The sequence below is a fragment of the Buteo buteo genome, chromosome 9, assembly GCF_964188355.1.
Source record: "Buteo buteo chromosome 9, bButBut1.hap1.1, whole genome shotgun sequence".
NCBI lineage: Eukaryota > Metazoa > Chordata > Aves > Accipitriformes > Accipitridae > Buteo > Buteo buteo.
Window position 1 is genome coordinate 31767294 of NC_134179.1, and position 7086 is coordinate 31774379.

Consider the following 7086-nt stretch of genomic DNA (forward strand, 5'->3'; position numbering starts at 1 on the left):
CACATCTCCAGATGCAGCCGAGCTGTTAGAAGTCCCTTTGCCTTCCTACCAAATTCCTGTACTGACTGCAAAAAAAATGATGACATATCAGAGAATTTAGTCCATTTATACATTTGTAACTGTATGGTTGGAATTTTTCATGGGGTGTGTACCGTAACATCTGTGCTGAAAGGACTGGGATACTTCTCCAGTTTTGCATAGATCCTTTTCCCTGTGTATAGTACAAGATCCTGGTTCTAGACTGCATGGCCAAATTCCTTTTGTGTTCCCCAGTGAACATTGCTACTATTGCACTGTCTGGAAGCTTGTGAGAGCAGACGTATCATCTCAGGATATAGAAAAACCCACGTCAGTCAGGCTGGAAGGCACATCTTAAGATGCTAATTATGCCAGGATAACTTTATCCCTTGAACTGACCTAATCATCACAAGTTCTTTATTTACCAAGCTGAAAAAAGCAACCATCTAAAAGCTATGGCAGAAACAAGCTAAAAATGCTTCAGTCTCAAGCAATTACCACTATTGTCTTCATGGAAAAAGAGCTGAGAGAGGTTTTCTAAAACTGTCCATGTGTATAAAGGGCATAGTGTAATGTGCTGTCTCTTAGCACTACTCTAAGCCTAATGTATGTTATTATGGCTGTGAAAATCTATATTCACATTTAGTTTCCATTAAGAGGCCATATAGAAGAAAGCATCAACCTGTTAGTTTATCATCCTTAACAAATTACCTAATTTGGATTTACCTGTTTTCAATATCAGTTATGGAAGAATTTTTATAGTGGTCATGGACAGGAGATATGCAGTTCCAACCTAGTTTATTATTTAGTTCAACTCCACAGGTCACCGGAACAAACAATAAACTCCTACCTTTTGTTTAATTGGCTTCTTGGCCAATACATCAATGGATCGTTATCCTTTTTGTCCCACATGAAGTGTTAAGAATGTTCCAGTGAACATAGCACCACAGTCAATATATTCCACTTTATTAAGTACACATAAATAGATCCAATACTAGTAGGATTCTAAGGGATTTTGAGAGGCAAAGATCATCACAAAGATAAAAGAGATTAATAGGCACAGCAACACCTTTGATAGCCATCATGTATGTGCTGCCATCATGTATGTGTATAATTATATTCTGCAGTTTGTGTGGGGTTTTGAATTCGACAGATGAATGAAAGTGTTTTCTGCAGAAACCAGGAAAACATTCAACGGCAGTGCTAAAACAACTAATGCAGTATTTTCATTTCAATTGAATGTTAATATTAAAATGTTGCTAACTGTTGAACCTAAACTGTGGGCCTTAGCACCTTGAAATTTGCTAAACGTTGTGCTCAAATTGTAACAAACCATGAATTTATAAATTATTCATCTAGATGTGAATCTTGTTGCTGGTGACTCTATGTCAATCATGCAGTTACATCGATAGCTTCACAGTAAAAATAACAGTATAACTCTTCTCCAGCATGTAACTAGAGGTATTTTTATTATTATTTCAAGGTAGTAGATAATTATTTTGTACAAACTTTAAGTACAATTCCATCTCTCCAAGTCACAGATAATTTTTTCTCTTACCCAAGACGTTTTCTGGTTTAATAGAAGAATATTTCATAGATGTGGAATCACACACTGTCACAATAGAAAATTATGTCACACAGCACTGGGTGTGGAAAGAGCAGCCAAGTTCATCTGTCTCAGGTATTCTTCTTTGCTCTTGTTTTGAGAGATGGTGTCTGGTTGCTTATAGCAGCATCAGCTCAGGTGGGAGAATATCTACATGGAGTTTTCCAGAATGTTTAAAAGTTCATATCCAAAGGGCACTTCTTTGTCTATTGACGTTACTTAATGAGTGTTGTCAGTTTGAACACTGGGGTCAACAGCATTCAGAGTGAAGGGGTACCAGAACAGTTGGCTCAAGGAGGTTTACCTTTCTCTCAGATCTTGGAACAAATACGTTAAATAGTATAGCTACGCTTTTGGAGAGTGGGTAGCATAAACTGAAGCTGAATCCATAGCCCTGCCTTGGCTTCTATTCCCTTACGCACAATGCTCCATCCAGAGCTTTTTGGCTCAGAAAGCTCATCCTCAGCACAACTTGTGGCCCACGTGTCTGTGATTGGGTAAGGTCAAGGATCAGCCTCTCCCAAGCAGCAACAAGGGCCGCATCTCCCAACTTGACTGACAACTAGGAAAGCTGAAGAGCTTATTAATATTCAGTGTAGTCATATTTTACTCCTAGCTACCTACTATGTGCAGTACCCAGTAAATAACTGTGTGTACTCATACAGTTGCATACAATTCTGCTTGCTGAGTTTGTGCACACAGTAAAGGATACCCAAATAAAAGTGTCCTGATAGTGACAAGGTTACAAGATCACTCAGCAATGCATGTCATCTACAAATTTAAGCATATGAAAACAAGCCAAAAGCAGGAGTCACTAAAACAATTCCAGACTCCTTTCTGCCTCGTCCTCCAGACAGCTCCAGGCAAAGCTGAATCCAAAGCGAGATCTCTCAGGATCTATCAGAATGTAACGCATTTTGGCAATTCCTCATGCTGTCTAGAGGCAGTAGAGATTAGAGACAATCTTTTTATAAGTCCGTAAGAGATTGTCCTGCTGGGGACAGTTTGTCTTCAGACATTCTTGATTACAAGCAGGATCGCTGTAATGTTGGCCTCAACAGCCAGAGGAGAGACTGGCTATCTGATGCTAGAACTGTCTTTGCTCAGCTTTGCTTTCCAAAGCCACCTCTAAAATGTCCCCCCAGATGGTTCCCAGAACTGATTTTTAGGAGAGAGAGACTCTAGAAAAACTTCTCTTTAGCCTTTCTCACTGTCATCGTACTTTATAAGCACATCATCCAGAGAGATGAGATGATGCAAAAAACACCTTTGTCAAACAACAGAAGTGCCAAGACTCGAAGCTGTGATTCAGGAGTCCCTAACCCTGCTCTCACACCAAATAATAGAAAGAGATGGCCAAGCACTGATTCACCATGACCTCTATTGTCAACCCCTCATGTGTTTGCATCAGGATGTAAGGATTACCCTTACATCCTCACAGAACATTTTCCATGCTCAAAGAGTGACTGGGCAGGTGAGATGAGCAGAGTAGTCATCTGTTTTCACAGAGAAGAAACTTTCAACAAATAGAAATCACTTGGCAGATACAAATTTTGCTCTTAAATTAGGCTTAAACTAGTTCTTAAACTAGAAAGCTGTGGTTTATGGAATTATATTTTGATTCAGCAGTTATTAAATATATGAGCAATCTCATTCCAGTCAATAATAGAGCAATATAGATTAAATCATCAGTGGTCAGCCAGAGCATTTGGGAGGTTAACGGTTAAGTGTGAACAACCTGTTTTGCTGGATTGGGCTTGTGTAGCGAGGCCTTCAGTTGTGTGTCTAGCACACCCCATTTGCAAATCTACCCCTAAGAACATCAATATATAATACAGTATATTTCTTACTTTCTTTTGATTCACTGTTCTGTTGTACTGATAAATAAACAGTTAGCCTTGAAAGTTTTTGATCACTAATGACTCAGATTTTGAGTACAATGTCAAGCTCAACAAGATTGTCTGAAACATTCTTGGTCTGTTTTTAAATCTTTGTCATGCCCAACACTGGAAGCAGCTTTTAAATCACCTAGGCATTCAGTGTCTTACAGGTGCCTTGAAAGAAGCAGGAACACCTATTCATACCTCCATGAAGCGAGTAAATGCATTTAAATGTATGTGATGATGTCTAGCCTTCAGTACCCATAAAATGTCTGTGAGAATTTGTTAGGGATTAGGGGTGACCGAATCAGGAGAGACCCTTTCAAGCATGGTAAATCTGCTGTTCTCCAACTTCTTTGGATTAGCTGAAGCCTGTCTTAACCTACACCGAGCTTTCTCAGTCTCTGTTTCTCTCCTCTATATTTTTGGTTTTACCGGGGATTTCTCTGGCCTGGAGCAGGTTCCTTGGGTTGATGGAAGAGATGAAAAGCTGAAAATGCTTAACTTTGGTGTCTCAGAGACAGTTTAAATTTTTTTTAAGATAATACATTTCAAACATGGTTACATGATGTGAGAACATATTTAATGTTCAATTTCCTTTTCAGAAGTGATTCAATGCCTAGAAGTATTTAGATGCTTTAAAAGATTTTATTTAGTGTATATACAAGCACCCAAAAATATATTTTTGAGCATGCAGGAATTTTTACAGGAGTCAGTTTTATGTTACACAAAATGTTCAAAAATATCTGCATCATGAATTAGTGCATTGTAGAGTTGCAAGAATTTTGCAAGGCAATTCAATTTTTACTAAATAGTGTCTGTCATTTAGTACTGACAAAAATATGTCTGTATCTTTCCATGTGTTCTGGGTTTGGCTGGGCTAGAGTTAATTTTCTTCATAGTAGCTGGTATGGGGCTATGTTTTGGATTTGTGCTGAAAACAGTGTGGATAACTCAGGGATGTTTTTGTTACTGCTGAGTGGTGCTTACCCAGAGCCAAGGCCTTTGCTGCTTCTCAACCCACCCTGCCAGTGAGCAGTCTGGGGGGGCACAAGAAGCTGGGAGGGGACACAGCTGGGACAGCTGACCCCAACTGACCCAAGGGATATTCCATACTGTAAGACATCATGCTCAGCCTATAAAGCTGGGGGAAGAAGAAGGAAGGGGAGGGATGTTTGGAGTTAATGGCATTTGTCTTCCCAAGTACCAGTTACGCGTGATGGAGCCCTGCTGTCCTGGAGATGGCTGAACACCTGCCTGCCCATGGGAATTGGGGAATGAATTCCTTGGTTTGCTTTGCTTGTGTTCATGGCTTTTGCTTTACCTATGAAACTGTCTTTATCTCAACCCACAAGTTTTCTCACTTTTACCCTTCTGATTCTCTCCCCCATCCCAGCAGGGGGAAGTGAGTGAGTGGCTGTGTGGGGCTGAGTTGCTGGCTGGGGTTAAACCACAACACCATGACATCTGCCCAAGGGATTACAGAAAAAAAAAGAAAAAAAATCAGTGCTTTGATGCTGGCAAACTACTGCTGGAGAGCTTATCACACGCAACCCAATCAATTCCTCAAAGTGATTCTCTGGATAACAAAGTCATCTTCTCTGTTACTTGGCAGAACAACAAAAGAATGGGACAGAGTGAAGACCTGTGTATTTTTATCATCATACTTATCCACAGAGAGAGAGAAGGAACTTACTATGGAACTAAATAAAGAAGCACTAAATGAGAGGGGAAAAAAAGGTACAATCCCTCTAGAAAAGGTTTCAAGGGAATTCTTCCCTTCTACAAAAATAACTTTAAAAGATCACCAGGATATACAGCACAGGAACAGAGCACAGGCAGAGAACGGGTCTCCTCCTTCTCTCTCCAGTGTGCTTCAACTCAAGCCCTTGACTGGTCAGTCTAGAGGCTGAAGATTCATCCTATCTTAGTGCACAGCTAATCATCAGCAACTTCTTCACACGTGTCCAAAGAAATGCAAATTACTGCCAGCTGTGATTTGTGCTCTTGTCAAGTTGGAACAAGAGCATCACCTTTCCTGTGCAGTCATCAATGTGATGCCATACAATACAGAGGATCAATATGGATGCAAGTCTGCCCTGAACTAGATAGGAATAATTTTGCGTCCAGTGCCTTTCCATACTGTTCCTAGTCACAGGCACATCAGACGGTTATGTCCTACATCAGCAAATCCAATTTCCTGCTCAGTCCCATCACTGTGTGTAATCCCTTTCATGATTAAGCTACTCTTGTTTAAAGAACTCTGTGCTCTAAAATAGTGCAACTGCTGCTTCACAGCCCTCAGCACACAATCACTTGATTCTGCTGCTAAATAGATGAAAACAGGTCTCTGATGCAGAATCTCACCAGGAAAGCAGACAGGAAACACGTTTGCTGAAATAGCTCTGCCATTCAGTCCATGCCCATCAGACACTGCCACCCTCACGCAAGCAACGTCGTCAGAAATCTGATGGGACCCAAATGCTTCCACAGAAGTGAACGCAGAAACAAGACATGCAAACCAGACTTCTCTATCAAGTTTCTTCCTCAGGCTGCAAACTGTTTGAGGGCAAAAGCAGGGAATAATGCACAGCCCCCACCTAGCACGGCGATGCCAGGGATCCTCGGTGGAGTCGCTGCTGCCGCTGCTACAGTGTGAAGCAGAAAATCAAGCTGGAAAAGTCTCCCCTTTGTTGCCCTGTGTGCTTCAAAAAGAGCTGCTGGCGTTCACCTGCTGACTGTTGGAGCAGATTTCTTAAAACTCTCAAGCCCAGCTGGATGAAAAACACCGAGTCAATTATAGTCACTATTAATATTCCACTGAAAAAGAGATTAGGGTCTTGTCATCCATTTCAGCATTCAAAAAGGTAAATAAATAATTCCTCACAAAGTCAAACATAAACTCCAAGCACTCAACTGTTTTGAAAACTCACCTTTATTAAGAGACCCAAATGAAGATATAGGAATTTTACCTGAGTTTTCTGACACTTTGTAAGGCTGGTTTCTAGAATTTTGTTCTCTGCTTTGTGAAGTTGTATCAATGCTCTTTCCCTTAATCTGCTCTGGACTTGGCAGAGGTAAATTTCTAATTAGTGTTTTCTTTCTTTTTTTTTTCCAGAAGCTGTAGTGCATCATAGACATCACCTAATTTTATCAAGTGCCTATAGGTCAGGGATCTGGCATGTGTCATTTCACCTCTGAGAGGATATTTCCAGTAAGTGTAGCTTTCAGTTTATACTTAGGAATGGATGTTGAGATGACTCAAAAACTTCATGGTAAATTACAAGTGAACTTTAAAAATTTGATTTGGCACAGATACTGCATGTTTGTTGTGTTAGAGTATGATAATCAGTAGCTGTCTGAAGAGGTGATCAGCAGTTCTTCAGTGGGGACAGTTCAAGGAATATAGCACGAGCTACTTTTGTAAAGATGCTGGAACATAACTGTTGTCAGACAGAGAGCTGTCACATTTTGTTTTCGATTTGAAACCAAAACTGGAGCAATCGTTTTTAGTGCACACGGACAATAATGGAATACTGTTTCTCTCCGAAGAGGAGAAGTAGCTCTGCTCACCTCAGGACA